The sequence below is a fragment of the Ursus americanus genome, chromosome 5 (assembly GCF_024610735.1).
Source record: "Ursus americanus isolate L20-20 chromosome 5, mUrsAme1.1.p, whole genome shotgun sequence".
NCBI classification, from domain to species: domain Eukaryota; kingdom Metazoa; phylum Chordata; class Mammalia; order Carnivora; family Ursidae; genus Ursus; species Ursus americanus.
This window is the reverse complement of record NC_142131.1, coordinates 3,405,282-3,425,766: the sequence shown is the minus strand read 5'-3', so window position 1 is coordinate 3,425,766 and position 20,485 is coordinate 3,405,282.

Below are 20,485 nucleotides of genomic sequence, written 5' to 3'. Positions count from 1 at the left end.
CAAGAAACCATTTGATGGTGTCCCCTGTCATCCACCATGCTGTTCACCTTGGCCACACACTGTGAGTAAACAGTGGAAGAGCAAGGGAAGGAAGCCGGGATTTTTTCCAACAGCTGCAGGAAGGGTTGACCCAACATCAGTGCATTCAAATCTGACCATCATGCTTCTGCTTTGGAAAATACCATCCTGTCAGCCAACTGACACATTCCAGGAATAAAGGGAGCCTGACACCAGTGTGCTTCAACACTCCTGAGACTCTAGAGGGACACATGGCCTGTCAGGCTGGGGTTCTCTCATGACGGTCTGCTTCTGCGTCGGCAAAGCAAGGCATGCCACGTCTAGATCACAAGGATCTGCTCAGGGACTGCCTTTTCCAGGGCAGCTTTTAAGAGTGGTGGCTGGAGCCCTGGGCCCCAAACCCAGGGGGAATGTTGATCCTGGCCCTGCCAGATTTGGGGGGGTTGGTGGCTCACTACACCCTACAATACCAATCAACAAATGCAGATTGGGAAGACCACGTGGGCGTCCCAAAGGCAGCTAGAGGTGCGTTTGTACCCATGACCAAGCAGCCCCATTCCTTTAGGCCTTCCACAGAACTCCAGAATTTCAGTGCTCAGCAAGCACTCTGCGTTATCCAGAGTCAGCCAGAAACTAAAGGGGAGTCTGTTCAACCCAGAGGAAAGAAACAGCTCAGCTCAACCTGCCCATTTTCTTTCTCATTTTTCAAAACCCTTTACCCTCCTCTCAGAAGCCTCCACTGGTAGAGAAAACCAAGTACTGACTCCAGCTTTTCTTCCCCCTTTCAGTTTATTGGCTTTGAGTTTGATGCTTCTGCCTCCCAATAAGATACTAACCTTTTCTAAGGCTGTTTGATTTCTCTTCACTGTTTCTATTATTCTAAGGTGCTTTACCTGTCTTCAAAGAATGGATTCATATCTAACTTTCTGGATAAGATTTCTCCTCCAATAGCACAGGGCCAGGATTTGGGGTGCCTCACACTTATTTTGCCTTCAAAACTATTCCTGCCCATATCTACTATTTTGGGGTGGGAGAATTGCTATTGAGGCCTCTGTGGGAACAGTGGACCTGCCTTAGCCTGGTTTCCTGACCCAGGATGATCTTGACATTATTCATGGAAGACTGTTCTCATCCTGATTTTTTTGGGAAATGGTAATATAATCTCAGCCCAGAAAGGCATCAGGAGACTTGCATGGTTGAGAAATGCCACCTCACCCAAGCAGCCAGCAATGGTATCCTTTCTTTTCTAAAGTCAAGTTACTTTTCCAGACTGACTTGCATTTCTTCACAGGGGTGGGAAAGTCATGAGAACAGCCAGGGAGGAGAGAGGGGCCTGTGGGCAGAGCTAGAAATAAGTGTTAGATCCAAGGGGGAACATGGAGTCTAAAATTGCCCTGAGAGCCTGGGAGTCCCCATCCATCACAAGAGAGAGCCTCGGAATATTTGTTCCTCATCCCCCAAGGCTGCCTGCTCCAAGGCAGTGGACTCACTCCCAGCAGGAAGAAATAAGCAGCGAATAGGGAGAAGGTTTCACTTCCCAAGAGCCAAACGTGGTGCTATAAATGCACAAAAAAAATCCAGTCTTCTCACTTGAACCAATGATTTCAAGTGCTTCTCCTATGTTGGGTTGCACAAACATTGCAGAAGAGGGAGGATGGAGACCATGAAAAGCAAGGGCACTGAGAATACTAGGTCTTATAATTAATTTAGGAGATACTAGGACTCGGGGAATTGGTTTTCAAAGTGCTTGAATATGGCTCTAGCCAGTTGAGCAACGAGATTGTGTGTGAACTCTTCAGAGAGTATAAGAGGGTATAAAACTTCAGGCCTGCAGAACAGCCTGCCTTCTCTGAACAGCTGCCAGCAGTGACCCTCAGGATATGGCACTGATTTGGTTCAGGCCCCAAAGTCTCTACCAACGGCCTCATCAAATGAGATTATGCCCCAGGCGTTCTGTGAAGATTCTTTGAGTAAGCATTACTCCGAGAACATGGCAGCCGGCCAGGGCCTCTTAATGTTTTGCTGGGATTAATGTTCCCACTCTTGGTTTAGTTTCTCCTTTCTTTCTCCTTTTTCTCCCCTGTCTACCTCTCTTTCTGTCACAGTGCTGCCGTTGATGGTTGATCGTGTAACACTCAGCTGGTATGGTTGATTTGCAAACTCAGCCCTCAGGAGATTCATTTCCACACACAACCTCTGGCCTCTCTCCCCCAGGGCCTGATTCAATGGCTCAGGGACTCACAGCCAAGCAAGTGTCAGGAAGAGGCAAGAGTAATTTTGAGGTAGAATTATGGTTTCCTACCCCCCCCACACACACACATAAAAATTAAAGTTACTAAAATAATTGAACATAACCTTACTAGGTATTGCTAATCACTTAATAAGTATTACCATCTTGTCCCAGATTTCCTGGGTTCCTTTAACATATCTACAGTCACCTACAAACCTGCAGAAGGTTCCAGAACATTCTTTGTAGCCTCTTCCTCTCCAGAGGCCTTTTTTCTCTCATCAGCTTTGAACACTCAGCCACTTTAGTTCACACTGACTTTCCAGAGAAAATAAAGGGACTCAGGCTGCTAAATTTTACTCAACTCAAAGTATTTGCATTTGTAATAGACTGGATTAGCCTTTTCTCCACACCACTGGAATTTTTTTTTTTTTTTCAATTGCTTACCATCCCTTCCTCCAGGCTTGCATCAAGCTAACTCTTTGGAGGATTCCAGACACCAAGAAACAAATCAATGTGCACCCTGATGCTTTTGCCTGATGATTGAATGTTAGAATCATTCCTAATTCTGGCACTACTTTTTTCCTTAGTACTGAACAAGGTCTGATCACCTTGATTAAGAAGGCGACTTTATGGAGCCTTTATAATCAGAAGCATTCCTTGTAAAAGTGGCATTTTCTAAGGAAAGCTGTTTGTGTTTTGACTCACTCTGAGCAATAGATTGGGAAATCTGAGATGTGGGGAAAGAAGAAAAGCAGTCTTGGGGATGGCCTAAACCTGGGCCTGGGACTGTGTTAGACCTGTGCCCCCCCGCCCCCCCCACATGCCCAGTGGTGACACATAATGACATGCTGACATAAACATCAACATTTTTACAGAAAAGGTAAGAACCTCAGCCCTGGGCAGAGAGGAGTCTCGGTGAGGCTCACTCAGGGCTTCTGTTTTCCTTCCACTCTGCAAACGCTGGGGTTGACTTCCATGTGTGCCTTGCTGCTTTGGTCCCAACCCAATTGCCTTGGAATGATGTGTTTTTTGCATCAGGTCCCCACAAATACAAAACGCACCCTGACTCAAAATAGAGTTGAGTCCCTTGAATACTACCTTCAAGGGAGGCTTTGCATCCCCCCACTCTTCGGGACCTTGCCGGGCGGGGACTGATGCTGGGCCCGAAACCCTGTAGTGTCGGTGTTTTCTCCTCTCTGTCTGTGGTCGTGTCTGTGCTGCTAGGTAGTTTTTGTGATTGTAGGGTTTTGGTTTTTGTTTTTAAAGCAACCTCCAATCGTGTCAGGTAGACGAGGCACCAGACATCCGGCAGATCATGGTCACCCTGAAGCAATGTTGTTCAACAGCCTCACACCGCTTCCCCCTTGTATGATTAAGATGTGGTTTCGAATACCTCAAACGCAGTGGCTCACACAAGCCTGCAGTCCATTTTTCTCTCACACACAAGTCTGGAATCAGGTGGACCAGCACTGGCTTCCTCGAGGCCTCAGCGAGATAGGGCCCAGCTCCCTCTGTCTTGCTCTGTGGAGCTTGCACCCAAGGCCACCCGGAGGTCAAAGCTGTCGGGTTCACACTCCTGTCAGAAGGAAGGAAGAGAGCAAGGATAAGGGCATGCTCTCTTCCTCTAAAGATGCTTCTCAGAGATGGCACAACCATTTCTGCTTTCATCGTCCCGACCAGTACTTTGTCACATTGCCACGCCAGCTTCAAGAGGGTGGAAAATAGAGTCTTTTTTCTGGAAATCCTATTCCTTGCTACAAAATGGGGTTTCTATTATTATAGAAGAAGGAGGAGTGGGTACTTCTGAGAATTGCCTGCCACACAGCCTTCATTCTATTCCCCTCAACATACGTATTTTTATATTGCCGCAGTAAATTATCTTTAATCTTATTCTGTGCTCAAATCCATCCCAGACGTTGCCAACAGACTCCAAAACTTCAAACTAATTTGGATCGAAATCTTCTGAAACTTCCCTCAGAGGCTAGCTTTGCATTTCCTACTGAAAACCCACTGGCCGTTCTTAATCATGCAATAGTGCTGGCACCTTGCTTCTTGACTCCTTGACTCACAGAGCAGAAGGACACACGGGCACACGCGCATACACACACACATACATACACACACACACAGACACACACACGTACACACACACAGACACACACACACACAGACACACACATACACACACACATACACACACATATATACACATACACACAGACACACACACACATACACACACACATACATACACACACATACACACACACACACACACACGCTCCCGAATTCTTATTTTTCTACTCATCTACAAAGAAATTATAACCACAGACGTTGATTGTTGATGGACCCCTGTGGCTTTCTTTTGTGACTAGAAGGTAGTAATTTTCCAATCTCCTGTTCAAGAAGGACGCAGGCTCCTCCCCCGAATCAGAATCAGAGAGCTGTGTGCCCTGACATCTTTGGGCTATCTAAAAACAATGCCTTCTTACTCTTTTTAGGAAAGGCTGCTTTTTAATCATAAAAGTAACATTATAGGTAGAACACGGCGAAATGGGTAAATGAAAATATCATGTATTATCCGTGAGCTCATTAGTCTCACACAGGCACTGCTGTCACTGGGACAATTTTCTTTCAGCCTTTTTTCAAATGGGCATAATTTTATAAAATGTATATATACATCTTTATTTGACATTATTTCCTAACATTTTTCATATTCCTACATTAGTTTTCAATAAGCCCATTATTTTAATAACTACATAATGGAGTAGATACATCATAATTTCTGTAATAGGTCCCCGTGGATGGCATGCAGGTTGCACCCAATTCTTCTTCTTTCCCCGAGATATTAAACAATAGGGATTCATAAAGATGCTTTGTATATTCAGAATCCCAGGGATTCAGAATTTTATTTATTAAGTAGATATTTTAAAAACTAATTTGTTTTTATTACACAAATAATACATTCACGTGTTTAAAAAAAAAAAAGTACCCAGAGAAGAAGGCATCAAATGACCTGCCCTTGTCCTGGGCACAAGCCCCACTCCCCAGAGCTATGTTTCTGCTTTTATTCCCTGGTGATGACCTTCCATCATAACTTTAAACAATATTTATGTGACTTTAAATATTTACATCTATGAGTGGGTGACTCCTGAATTTATATTGTCCTCTTGAGTGAGGATTCTATGTGCGCCAAGGTCTAATGGATTCATTTTTATTTACTCTCTGCTTTTTTCACATTCCCTGGCTCATACTCACCTCTCTCTGTCTCTTGTTTCTGATGCTATTAATCTTCTGGACTCCTTACTTATGTTTCTTTGGAATACTACTTTGAATCATTTTTTCAAAAGAATGTATTGGGGGTAAACTTTATGATTGTTTTCAGGTCAAAAAGCACCCACACCCCACCTGGTACTGGATGGATAATTCAGCTGGGCACAGAACTCTAAGACTAAATCCCTTTTTCCTCAGGACTCTGAACACAGTCTTGTAAAGACAAACCTAATAATGGCACGGAAAACTCTTCCTCCCTGGGATCCAGGAGACTCATTCTACAGCAGGGTTTCTCAGCTTCAGCACTACTGACATTTGGGGTCCAATATTTCCTAGTTGTGGGGTCTGTCCTGGACATTGTGGAATCTTTCACAGCATCCCTGCCCTCAACCCACTAGATGCAATTTTGGTTTAGTAACTGTGCTAACAGAACTAGTCATGGTAGGGTTAGGGCACAGAAGGGGGTTTTATCCATGGCAGTGGCAGGATACACACAGGCAGGGAACTGTAGGGTGACATTGGAGTTGGGTCTGAACAAAGGAGAAGGAGGGTTAGTCGGACAGAGACTGGGGAGACCATGTTCCTGACAGGGCGAAGAGCAGCAGAGAAATCAAACATCACACCCAGAAGACTTTAAGCAGAGCTCTGTGACAGGGACCTTATGGAGAGGAGGGGATGGGGTAGGAGAAGAAGGGAGGGCCAAGTCCTAGAGAGGGTGCTGTGTTCCAGTAGAAGGAGATGTTCGTCAGGACAGTTTGGGTTGCAGGTGACACCAAAACCATTCCTCTTTCCTCTCCTTCTTCCTTCCACCCCACCCTTCATTACTCTATCTCTCCTTCTCTTGGCTCGGACTTTCTGGATCTTCTTGGTCATTGTCAGTCCTCAAGTGATGGATCATTGCAGATCAATGATTCCAGAGGGGAGGGGGTGCTGTTTTCCTCACAGCTCCAGCAAAGTCCCTGAGAAAATGTGGATTAGCCCTGCTATGATTGGCAGGGCATCTTTGACCAGGTCGGTGGCGATGGGGTAACCCAGGGCAGATCTGTGTATGCGCCCACCCCTGAAGCAGGGAAGGGGGTGGGAGATGCTGACAGGCAAAAGGCACGTCTCCTCTATAGGGAGCCACTGAAGGGATTTCAGAGTGATGGTTGCTGCACCAATGTAGAAAATGGGTGGGAGGGAGGGAACAGCAACTAGAAAGATGGCTTGGCAAGCCTTGTAAAGCCCAGGACTGAACTGAAGAGGGCTGTGGGGCTAGAGGGGAAATGTCACACTGAAGAGATGTCCAGCAAGAAGAATACGCTCCAGGTGAGGGCAGCTTGAGTCTGGGCGTGAAGCGGGGGGTCTAGGGTGACAGGCCGATTTGTGATTTACGAGACAGACCTTTCCTCGCTCCCCGCAGCGCTCTGGAGCTGAAAAGCACCGGGAGCTGAGAGAAGACACATGTGATAAAACAAAGGGAAGTGGAGAGGGTCTCAAGAGTACTGGGGATTTTTATTCCCTTTCTCACATTTCCTGCTTTTCTAATATAAATGTAAATTTTTTAGCAAGAAAAAGGGGCAGGGGCCTCTGACTAATTGAATCAGCGTGTATTAATTATGCATTAGTGAAGATGATTCCACAATTCATCGCAGTCCTCACAATCAGTCTTCAAGCGAAAGGCAAGCGTAGAATATAATTTTCTGTGATAATAATGATATCCGTTAGAGGAAAAGAGTCCTCTGCACCACTCTAGCTGGAAACCTAATCAGGAGTAAAGTACTTGACACGCCGTCTGTTGGGGGTTGACAAACAGCCAGGCTCTGTGGCCAAACAGCATGCTTAGGCAGAGGCGTGCTCCAGGCTGGGCTGACGGAAGTGTCTGAACATGCTAACCTATCACAGACACCACCGACTCGGTGGCTTAATGACAGAAATTTATTTACTTACAGTTCTGGAGGCTAGGTGTGTAAGATCAAGGTTCTGGCCCATTTGGTTTCTGGTGAGAGCTCTCTTTTTGGCTTGCAGAGGGCCCCCTTGCCACCATGTCCTGGCATGGCCTTTCCCTGGTGTGCCTATGGAGAGAGCGAGCTTATAAGGACACCGGTTCTATTGGATCTGAGCCCTACCCTATGACCTCACTTAATCTTTATTTTCTCCTTATAAGCCCTATCTCAAGTAGGGTTACGCAGTTAGGGCTCTAACATGTGAATTGGAAGTTGGACGGAGACACAATTGCCACAATGCAAGTAGTTTTTACAGCGGGGGAGGGAGGGAGGCTACCTCATTTCTAGAACTTCCGAGGCTACTTGAGCTGGAACAGAGGGTGAGCGCTGGAATGGCTAGATCGAATATGATATCAAATGCTTCTCCATCATTTTGCAAGGCTCTCCTGGCATTCCTTGTCCAGCCTCCGGGTCAGAGAGGGCAGAGGAGGCCAGCATTTCCTCGGAAGTCCCCAACCCTTCCCAAAACCCAGATCTGGAGCCTTGAACATTTATAATATGGAGAAGCAACAACAGAGCCACAGTCAGCCACGTAACACCTGCAGGCTGTCGAAGGCTGGGAATTGACAACCAGAGGTTTCGCCAGGAACATGTGCTTCAGGTTTCTCTTGTATAAAACGGGGCTAATGATAACCAGTCTCACAGGGTGGTCACGCACCTTAGATGAGACGATGCGTGTACATGGCTGGCCTTTCAGAATTCAGTGCTTTTGGTTTTCTATTTTGGCACGATGGGGACTATTCCAAGGACTTCTACTCTCCTTGCCTAGAAAATAAACCTTGCTCCACAGGACAGAGAGCCAATATAGAGACTCTGCCAGCTGCTAATTTCATTGTTTCTGACCACACCTTCAAGAGCCTGGGAAATAGGACGGACCCGTCAGACACGTGAGATAGACATGGACCAAAATGTGACCTTGTGCCCAGCAGCTGATCTCACACTCTGACTGGTAGCATTGTAAGAGCTAAGACTGATGAGTCACTAAGTGGCTGGGTTTTTCCCTCCTCCAATGCATAATTATCCTGGGAAATGTCTCCAGGTCCCTTAAAAAGGACTAAATGAGTGATTTAAAGGACATTTTCGTGCCTTTCTCATCAGGTCCTTCCTCAAGTTTACATCACACCCCTTCACTCAGGAACCTCCAGAGCTGTGAACCATCTCCAGCTTGGGAATCGGGGGAAGGGCCTTGACTTTCCATCATGAAAATTCAGGTCAGCCTTCTGCTTATGAGATGGAGTTCCTTCAGCTACACAGTTGAAGGAATGCCGCCCATCCCTCTGAGTTCTAGCGACACTGTGAGCAATCAGCCACCAACAAAGGACCCTGAGGTCAAACCACTCTGATGTGCCATCTGGCCATTTGTCCATAACAGAAACTCTATCAACCTTGCCCCTGGCAGATACATGCTGCTCCTTAGCTCCCCAGCCCAGGAATCTCTCTATCCACACCAAGACCAAGGAGGCCATTTCCTTGCAGCATGTCCCACTTTCATCCCGGCCCTCAGAGCACAGCCACCTCTGTACTTCTCAAAGATATGAGGACTTGGAAGAAGCTCAGTACACCAGCTTGAAGAGAGTGAGGAACAAATGGCCAAAGACAAGCTATTAAAGTAAGTAAAGGCCATTGGACACGGGGACTCAAGGCATAGCAAAGGAGTTGGATTTTCTAGCAGTGGGGCCATTCCAGGGTCCTGACCATGGAAACAGCGTGATCACACCTCATCTTCAGTAACTACTCTGGCTGTGGGTCGAGATTGGGGGTGGATCGAAGGAGAGCAAGAATGTTCAAGGGACAAACAGTCTGGAGGCTGTCGTGGCCATCCACGCCACAGACCACGGGGTCCTGGACTTAGGAGACAGCAGTGGCACAGGACAGAAGGGATTGGGTCCAAGAGGTTGTTAGGGTGGTCAGAGATTGTTGGCATGCACAGTGCTCCCCCAAGAGACCTCTCAGCAGTGGTGAGGCGGCGCCTCTGCAGCATTTCCCGCCCTCAGAAAACGCACCAGCAGCTCCTAGGCTTTGAGCAAGGCCCAGGACGCCCTGACCCCGGGCCCCTCCCGGGGGCATCCCCTGCTCTAGTGCCGGGGGTCCACACGTCCATCACTAGCTCTGCGAGGGAGGCTGTTGGTGGAGTCAGTGCCGGGGATTTCAGCCTCACAGCTCACAGCCTGCTCGCGGGGTGACGGATGCCTCTGCGCGGCTTGCCATCAATCCACGTCCTCGCCGAGGACTCGAACAACGGTGGCCGCAACATTTACATCAGGCGCCGACTCGTGTCTGCAAGGCGGCGCCAAGACTCCCGGGACTGTGCCGGGCGACATCCGCGTGGCGGCACACGGCTCAATTCCTGCTTCTCTCGCCCCTTTGTAAATTGCCTTTGTCAGCTTCTCCTAGCAGAAGCTACTCTCTTCATCAATCAGAACCAATGGGCTGTGGGAATGAAAAATTCCCCTTCCCAGCCGGCTGAAGAAAGGGGTTTCAGGTCTGAGCGCCCCCTCTTCGCTCTTGGGAGCCACCAACAGGCTCCCACACCCAGCACTCGCGCTGGGCCGGGCCTTCGGCTCCTACCCCATCCCCCCCCCCCCCCCCACACACACACCCATGCTGCCAGCCAGCTGGGGCCAAACACTCAACTCCCACCTAATGGTTTTGGTGTCTGAGCAGAATTCAGATTTGCAGCAGTCAGAACTGCCTGATTCCTGGTCATAATAGAGACAGTATCTGCTTATATGTGTTTGGCACGTACAGCACCCATTCAATCTTTCATGTGCTCCTTTATGAAGCACGTGCTGAACTCTTCCTTTCTGGAGGCAGGAGATTTGCATAGATGATTTTGGACAAGATACCGCATAAGGTCAAGAGAGCTACCCCTGGGACCAGGCTGCAGGATTTGGTTTTGCTCTACGACTGCTGGCCAGCTGTGCGGCTTTGGCCAAGTAAGTCACCAAACCTGTTCTGTAAAATGAGGACTGAAGATTAAATGGAAGAATGGATGGCGTGTGCACAGGGCAGTGCCTGGATCATAGAACAGTGCCTGGAACATGTAAGTGATGCCCATCATCTATCATCATCATCAACAACACCGTCATTATTTTTATCAATATGTGAGAGAGGATTGTTGCTAGGCCCATTTTATAGATGGAGGAACTGAGTCTCTGAGGCTTAAAGATGTGAGGTGACTAACTCATACTTGATGCCAGCAGGTGTGTCCCGGCTCCAAGCCTAATGCTCTTTCTCTGTCAGTCAAATAGTTCTATAGAGTGAAGAAGGCTCTTTCACCTGCATTAGATAAGAAAGAATCCAGAGCTCATCACCCCCAACAGAATGTGACCAGCCTCCTCTATGGACAATCTCCTCCTTGTGGGCAGGAGAAAGCACCCCACCCCCAAAAAACTCCCTAGGAGGAATCTCCAAGGATGTCCCTTTCAAACACAGCTGACAGAGCTGGTCAGGGGACTGGGAGGGACAGAGGAAGGGTCACTGCCTCAAGGGACACTACCCAGCCATTCTTGTAGGCTCTCCTAGGCCACCTGCGAACAGGTGTGCCCTGGAAAGGTAGGCTTATCAAGTAAATTGCGAATAGTTTCTGAGGTTGTCGAGGACACAAAGGTACGGGTGTTACCATTAGTCCCTGTCTTTCTGCATCGAAAGCTGCTGGCTGGCCATTAGCAGTGCTGGAGAGGACAGCCACGAAGCAGGACACACTGCTCCCCAGCCAGGGATGAATGTGGCTTGGATTCTGCCTTCTGTTCTGCTAGGGGTGGGAGTGCAGTGTGGAACCAGGGCAATCATTTGATGCAGGCAGATCATTTGAGCCAGGTCATGCTGACATGAGGCTCCTAAGCCCCTTTCTTCCTGGGGCGGTTTCAGTCCCGGCTCCTGTTCTCCTGAACTTGGCCTTGTCTGGCCAGACTTCTCCCTTACAGCACCCCTCACTGCTACTTCTCTCCCTCTCTAGACTCTGACATAGTTCTCCATATCCAGTGGCCAGACCTGGCTTCCTGAGGGCTCTCTTAGGTCGGTTCTGGGCCCTGACGTGGTGGCCTGCTGTGCACACCTTCCCTGCCGCAGCCCGGAGCCAGGGGATTCTGTCACACCTCTAGGAAGAACTGGCCTTTCTTCCAGGGTGCTCCTGCCTAACTGCCCTGAACATGACTGCCGACAGAACCGGCATTTGCCGGTGGCTTCCCTCTGCGGCCCTTAGCCATCCATTTCCCTTCACGCGTATCTCCTGAGTGACAGGCCTAATCCATCTCGACCAGCCCACCTCGGAGGCATTAATGCAGTTGATGGCCTCCTGACAACAGCTCGAGGAAATACATGAATCTCTTCGTACAAGGTGGGGGAATGCGTGTGTAAACAGAGGAGCCAATTTTAACCTAGCGAAGGACTGGATACAAATATTGGAAGTTAGAGTGAAAGCGCTTATGTGTGCTTACAATTTGTGTCTTCCTGCCTTCTACCCAACTTCTTTCCAAGAAATTTTATGTCTCCTACCACTAGAATCCCGAATATACCAAAAGCAAAACAGCAATGATCCAAATAAGAAAAAGGCATTTGCTGAAACATACGCTCACTCTGCGCCACAGGAGCTATGCTTGTCGGGTGCTCGGAAGGCCAAACCCGAGGGGAGCAGACACTAAGGACACTTAGATAAGGCTCCAGAGCTAATGTCCAGGCTCCTCCAGGTTAACGGAGGGGCCCTGCACAGCCTTTGGATGAGGAAGTTGAAGTGTGTTGAGAAGATTGCACTGTTTGCCATGTGACCGCTTAGCGCTGCTACGTCTGCAGTCCTTTCTGGAACTTCGGGGGTGAACTTGGTGGTGGCTGGGGTAAGCAGAGGCAAGGACACAGCTGCCGTCCCTGGGCACACAGAGAAACGTGCCCACGGGCGCCGCCGTGCAACTACACATTCTGTGCCAGGTCCCTGAGGACGTCTCCCCGAGCGCCGGCAAAACCGCCATGTTCCCTGGGTCAGGGAAGACTTTGGACACACCAGTGTGGGGAGGGGAAACAATGATTGGCGACTCAGTACTCATGAACATTGGGCGCGTTTGGGGCCAGGAATTGGATAGGTGCTTTCCCCCTCCTGCCGTCTCTCCCAGCTGCATTCAAATGAGGAGGTCCTTTGTGGAGCCAAGGGTCATAAGTGCGATATATTTTGTTCTGGTTGGCGTTAAGCGCACAAAGGAACAACCTAGGTAAGTCCCCCCAGATTTACCTGTTCATTGATTTATTTTTTGCCATTTCCACCCCAAATTGCCCATTAGAATAAAATGTTTTCGTTTTATGTTTTATCAAGCTAGGAGCTGCCTCTGTTCTCTTGACCACGCAAAGCTGATTCTGACTTTATTGCAATGAGCCAGAAGTCACAGGACACAAGAGACAGATACACAAAGAGCTTTCCACACTCCTCATTCCCTTCAAATGCCATGTAATATCCAGATAGAGTATCCACACTGCTCTCAGCTTCCTGTGCAGAGTGGTTGTCTTTTCCCCTCTGGTCAGGGCTGGTCCCCAGGGCTGGTGCTGCTTCCTCCACAGTGGGTGGGCAATAGGAGGCACAGCATAGACCCAGAGGGGCGGCCCACATCTTCGGCTGGCTCACTGCATGTCCAAGGGGCTCTGTTCTAAGGCAAGATGTGCAGGGACCCAGACACTTCAGGTTTCCTCAGGTCACAAATTGTGATCGATATGCAATGTCAACTCTCTACCTTCTTCGAGATAACTAAGGACAGTTTCCCCTTGCTCTTTAACAGTAACATAAAAAGAAAGTACTCATGAGTTCTAGCCCACAGGCACAAGAAGGGGATTTGCAGATGTTACCTGCTCTCTACCCATTCTGTGGCAAGATGCCGTCTCTTCAAAGAAGAGGGCACAGGGGCTTGGGTGTATTTTGCTTCAAGAAGATGGAGAGAATCCCCATATATCGGCTTCCCAGAGGAAGTGTCTCAGGGTCTCAGATCCCTGTGGAGGGACTGTTCTGAAAGCCCCCTGGATAGGACATTGCTGAGCAAGAGGTTTCTTGATACAAGAAAGCTTTCTCTTTCTGGACCCACTTGTCTCCAGCAGGAATCATTTCAGAGCAGACGTGGAGTGGCAAGTCTCTGGTAGCTGCAGTATAAAACCGTGTTGAATTCTACTGCACGATGTTCGAGGGGTAGACATACTTTTTGCCCGAGACAGAAATTCTACGTCTTTCCTGTCCCCGGGTTTCCCCATGCAGCAAAAGCTCTCGATTTATAAACACTTTCACTTTCTCCACCACCACACCTGGGCTATTTTTGGTCCCTTACTGAAGAATGGAAGTAAAATTACATTTTAAAACCAACCATTAGTTTATCGACGCTGAGAAGGTTTGTTAATCAAGTCAGACTTTTTCCTTTCTTGATCAATACCTATCTGGCTTGTCCTGCTAATAGACAGTTACCCAATTACCTGTCTCTAATCGCAGGCTCGGCATCCTTGAAAACTTCAGCTTGTTTCATTGATCAGGTAACAGCTAAATTGGCACCCAGGCTCTTGCAGAAAAGATTTAATCTGGCCTGCAGCTGATTAAAACACCTCCCCCAAACCGGTGCTGGATGAAATTTTATCACTTTTACAGTGTATTCAGGACTTAGCACAACATGTGACAAGGCCTCGCAGGGGGAAATTGAACTTAGATGTCCGTTGACCAGTCCTCAGAGACTTCCAAATGTACAATGGGATAAATGTGTCCCAGAAACACTAAATTCCTGGCTCTTATCTCCTGGAGATAAATTTCTAGAGTGGAATTCTTGAGTCAAAGGGGCAGTTTCTTGAAAAGTCTGATGATTTGTTGGTTGCAGAACAAGAAAGACCAGAATATAGATATCATCAAAATATAATGATGGGAAAATACACTGTTCCCATCGTAAGCTGATTCAATACAAGGGAAACTTCCTGGGAATCACAGTATGATAAGTAATAATCTTATAGAAACCTTTAAAACAATTCCTATGTCCTCAAGCACTTACATTGTTAAAATTTACTTAACAAATCTCTCATATGGTGAAAAAATTTTAATTAAAATGGAACTATAGACTGCAACTCACTCATACAGAGTAATCACTTACCCTGTCCTTGGGGATTGAATAATGAAGCTGAAGGCTTTCTAATTAACAAGGAAAAAAAATATCTAACTAGTATCTATGACATTCGTTTTCACCTCAGCCTTACAAAAGGAGAAAATGCAATGAATTCATTTGCAATAATTTGAAACTCTAAGTAGAAAACCAAAGTATATCCAATATTTTATAATGTGTAAGTGATATGTGATGTAAATAGAAATTATTTATAAATGGATTACATTGTATTTGTAATGGGGGAACAAGGAATTCCTTGTCCAGTATCATCCAAATAAGGAACAAGCTACCTTAGTGTAAGACGCCATGGAAACCAGGGGGATAGTCTGCCTTAACTTCTGCCAAGAACTTCTGCCATGACTCCACATAAACCATGTAGGTAGCTGTACGAAGGAAGCTCAAATTCAAAATCTGTACTCAAAAATACCTGAAAGGAGAGAAAAAAGCCTATCGTTTTTGGAATAATGCTTTACAGTCTTGTTTAAATGATATCACAGTTGGGTTCCAATGAAATACCTTAGCCTCCCCATCTACAACCAGAAATTAACAAGGAGAAGAAGAGGAGGAGGAGGAGGAAGAGGGGGCGTTGGAGAAGGAAGAAGAAGAAACGTATCCTTATTAAATGGTTACTTACCACCCCCCCCCCCAATAGGTGTCAATTTCCTGTCTGTAAAAGTCAGGACTATATAATAAAAGAGGAGACAAATATAAAGGTAACAGATAAAAGAAATACATGCAAACAACAAATCATAGAATTTCCAGACTGTACCTTTCTCAATCAGTCATACTGCTCTGAGTTAAACTACTCTAAAACAACTGACATTGGTATTCGGAGCTTCGTAGAACAGGAGCAGAAATAGGAAATCTTGGGATTTCTGGGGGCCACACTTTTCTAGCTACTTCCAGACACTAGAAACGTACTCTGTTTGCTGGGTTAAGCAAGATCCAGTTTGCCACTTCACAGGACAGTGCTGAGGACCTGCATGGATGAGCTGTCTTCAGTAGAACGTCTCCAGGAGCTCTCACGAGATCCTCCTTTCCCTCCTTCTGCAGCCATCCACAGTGGCCTTTCCCTGCTTTGATATCTCCTGCTGACAGGGGCTCGGGGAGGCTTGGGTTCACCACAGCAGGCCTTTCAGCTTTGCTCAGGAGCAAACTGGCAGGTTCTCCCCTCTTGTGACTTAGTTTTAGCTACTGCTTTCTGAGAAAGCAGAACAGCTTCTATCCTTCCTTCTTTTTTTTTTTTTTAATTATGATGTTAGTCACCATACAGTACATCATTAGTTTTTGATGCAGTGTTCCATGATTCATTGTTTGTGTATAACACCCAGTGCTCCATGCAGTACGTGCCTCCTTAATACCCTTCACTGGGCTATCCTTCCTTCTGAGCAAACGTCAGAAACTGTCTCTGTTTTGAAATACTAAGTCGTGCTATCTTTCAAGGTTGATATCACCTTCAAGCTGGGAATGGGGACATTGAGTGCTTGCCTCAATTGTCCCCAGACCCCCAGATGGGGGTAACACCTGGGAGCCCTTAAATGGAAAGAATGCTTTTTATAAAGATGGCACTGAGAAAGAAGTGTTAAAGTGTTTTCTGCTAGTGACGAATTGGAGCCAACTTCCCTGGGTTTGTCACAGCACACAGTAGGTTCCTAGGCCTATAGTAGATGCTTGAAGACTGTTGCCTGGATACCTATACCAGGCAGAGGAGTTGGGTTTTTATTGCCACTTCTGACACAAATCCCTTCATGTCAGACCCGGGCACCTAGGAGTCAGGGGTGGCCATGAACCAAGGCTGATCCACTCAGGAACATCTAGAATGGTCTACTCACTACAAGGTTTCCTGCGGAGTTTAGGAACTTTCTGACTGTTTACATTCTTCCTTTCTTCCTCCAACGCCACAACCTCTATCCTGATTTCACTCCAGTCTGTTTACCTTTCTTTTTTTTTTTTTTTTTTAAGTTCTTAATTTAGGGGCCCTGGGTGGCTCAGTTGGTTAAGCATCTGCCTTGAGCTCAGGTCATGATCCTAGGGTCCTGGGATCGAGTTCTGCATTGGGCTCCTTGCTCAGCAGGGAGCCTGTTTCTCCCTCTGCCTCTGCCTGCCGCTCCTCCTGCTTGTGCTCTCTCTCAATCTCTTTCAAATAAATAAAGGAAATCTTTTTAAAAAACAGTTCTTAATTTAAATTCCAGTTAACATACAGTGTAATATTAGCTTCAGATGTACAATATAGTGGTTCAACACTTCCAAACATCACCCACTGCTCATCACAAGTGTCCTCCTTAATCCGCATCACCTATTTCACCCTTCCCCCCATCCACCTCCCCTCTGGTAACCATCACTTTCTTCTCTGTAGTTAAGAGACTGTTTCTTGATCGGCCTCCCTCTCTCTTTTTTCCCTTTGCTCATTTGTTTTGTTTCTTAAATTCCACATATGAATGAAATCATGTGGTATTTGTCTCTCTCTGACTGACTTATTCCACTTACCATGATACTCTTACTCCATCCATGCTGTTGCAAAAGCCAAGATTTCATTCTTTTTTATGGCTGAATAATATTCCATTGCATATTTATACTACATCTTTCAATGTCAGCTTGCTTAGTCCCTTTTCCCTTATGCAGCCCCAAATCATAGACTTTAGGAGAAAAAGAACATTAGTGATTTTCTACTCCAGTGCTTTCATTTACATATGAAAAAATCGAGACTCAAACAATTACATGATTCGCTCAAAACCACATAGCTGGTAAGTAATACTTATGATAGTTAACACCTGAATATTTACCACGTGTCAGGCACTGCTAAAGTCATTTACAGATACACATGATTCTCACAACCACTTGCGATGTAGGCACATGTGATATATCCACCTGGCTAAGCTACGGTCAACAGTTAGACAACCATATGCTAATCGAGGTGTTGCTCAGAAGATATTTTGTAGATTTAATTAAAGTCCATGATCAGCTGACGTTAAGTAAAGGAGATTGTCCTGGATCATCTGGATAGGTTTTTGGAATTGTTTAACTGGCACCCACAAATGTGTGAGCCATTTCCATATTACAAATATATATCCTACTGATTCTGTTTCCCGGGTTGAACCCTGACTGATATACTACTGCTATTATGTTCATTTTACAGATAAGGAAACCGAGGAAGTAGAGAGATTAATTAACTCATCCAAGGTCACATAGGCAAATAGTAGAGTGAGGATTCAAAGCTCAGCCCCTGGATTCCAAATCCTGGGTCTTATCCACTGCTTCCTGTCCTAGGCCACAAAAATAACAAAAATATATCCTCTTGCTGCTAACCCAGTGATTTTTTTCCACAAAAAGGAGTCTATTAGTTATATATTAGCAACAATAAATTGCCAATTATTTTGAGCTGTTTTGTTAACTTTTTCCTGATATAAACATGAGCCACTTTGTCTTCACTCACTGATGAGTTCATATTTGTGATTTCTAATGGACTAAAAACAATTTACTCTCTAACAGAAATATCACTGGGTTGTCTGTCATTCTATTTACTTAAAAACAAGAACAGTTCTGCTAGCCATAACACTTGTGATTATTACAAATTTGGTAGTTTGACCAAGTACGGATTTCAAGTCTAAAAATCAAACACAGAGCTATTATCTGTATCTGAAGAGAAAATTCACACAATTATGATTTAAAGTTTCCTTAATATTTCGTTTGCCAGTGTCAATCATTTGTTAAACTGAGGTAATATACAAACATTAAAAAAATCCTTAGCTTTCTAAATAGATATTTAAATTTTACAACTTGAGTTGAAAATAAACAACCAAGACCAGCCAACATTTTCAAGAAATAAGGTCTAAAATTAAAAAAAAAAATTAGGCTGCATCAAAGAAATGGAAATAAGGTGAATTAAGGCAGCTGTCATCCCCTTAGGTATGCTCATTGTCTTTTCCTTATGGATTTACATTTAAAAAAATTCAAAGCGTAGGGATGGTAAGAGTTCAGATGATCCTTAAAGCCCCTGCACCTTCTGACAGTACAAAAAGGTGAGAATTTGAAGCATTTTGTCGGAGGCGGGATTTGAAGAAACTTTCTATGAGGGTGGCCCTCAGCGGCACCACACAGGTAAGAACTGACCTTACCTTGTGGTGGGAGATGGAGACAAGAGCTCTTTGAAGGAAGAGGGAAGCCAACCATGACCTCCTTCTGCTTCCTACTTGGAGCTGGCCCCAGCTTGGTGTGTGGAGATGCCTCAATTTTAAACCAAGTTCATGGTTTTGATTAGTAGAGGGGACTGGGCTTCTAAGTTCTGAATGAAGACTGTGCTGAAATATAGACTAACTGGAGGGTTGTCATGACTTAAGAGTGACCAGGAAACCCATGTGGTGCCCTGTTTTTCCTTCAGGGAAGGAGTTGGCCCTACCAAATAAATCTAAATGGAAACAAAAATAAAATGATTTTTTTTTTTATAATATTATGTTAGTCACCATACAGTACATCCCCGGTTTAAAATGATTTTTTAAAAACCTGAAGAGACACTTATATGAGACAAGTCTATTCTAGGTACCATTTACATGAGTTGCAACATTTCCGTAAAGTTTCGCCCCCTTCGTGCCCTCCACGGGGGTGCCTTCCTCTCCAGAGCACATAGCACCGTTCTGTCTTCTTGGAGCATTCTTCGCAGTCTTAGGTGCTTGGAGCTGCAAATTCAAATACCTGTTTCTTTCTCCGACGTTACTTGTCATCCTGTCAATATGAAAAGAGAAAAATGCAAGCAAACAACTTATTCTTCTTGTTTGTCCCTCTACTTCTGACAAATCATTAACCTTCACAACTTCTTCAGCTGCCATACTCCTCAACTATTGCTATATTTTAAGCCTTTTAACTTCAAATATTATTTTGGGCCCCAACTATACAGTCAGTACTTCTCTACTCTGCAAGAACGAGCACTGTGGTAGGTCTTAGCGTATATCGTTTTTAATCTGTTTCATGAGAAGGTAAGAGAATGGGAGGTATTTTTTTTATCAACACACACACACACACACACATATTTAGAGGGAGATGCTTATGGATTTGTACTCAAACAGAAGACTATAAAAGAAGAGTGCTACTCCCCAAAGCAGTAAGCTTACATAAAATTTCCTTGTGGATATACCTCAGATGTTTGGCCTCATCTCCCTCAAATTTGTTCTTTTGCGTCCTTCCTTTCCTCTCTCCCTCCCTCTGTTCCTCCTCTCTTTCTAAAGCAAAGCCTCTGTTCTAATGTGAGAAGTTATGTCTTTTCCTTCCTTTGTGGCAAGAACACCTTTGCTCATCTCCCGGGATGATGCAAGCCTTTCACTAATGGAAGTGTCACAGAATCCCTGGCCAAGAAGGATGAGCTTTCCCTTTCTAATCTGTAAAGAAGGATAATTGTCAAATGTGTAAACAGTGAACTGGGCAGGGCTACTGTAGACCAATGACCTTGGATCTTCAGTGTGCATCATTTTAAATATCTTGACTCCGTCACCTTCATGAAAGACAGAAAGAAAGAGATAAAGCAAAACAAACCCCAAATCCCACGGAAAGCAAAATCGGTTTCCATTAACTCAAGTGGCAAAAGAAAGCAATTGTATAGGGTTATATATTTGGAAAAGCCTCTTTGCGTTTCAATAGCTCGCCACCTGCAAATATAACCAGCAAAATTGAATTTAGGTTAAATGGATAAGATGCAGCGTCTAACTCAAGGGTTACAATACATGAAAAACATGTATTCATTAGCAGATTATAGTTACATTCTGTGTTTGTTCCAGGGCAATAGCACATAGGCGCAGATAAGAAATGTGATACCCAGGGCCATATACTTGTTTACACCCCGTCATCCTTTCAGAGTTCTACTAAATTCTCCCAAATTGCCGTCT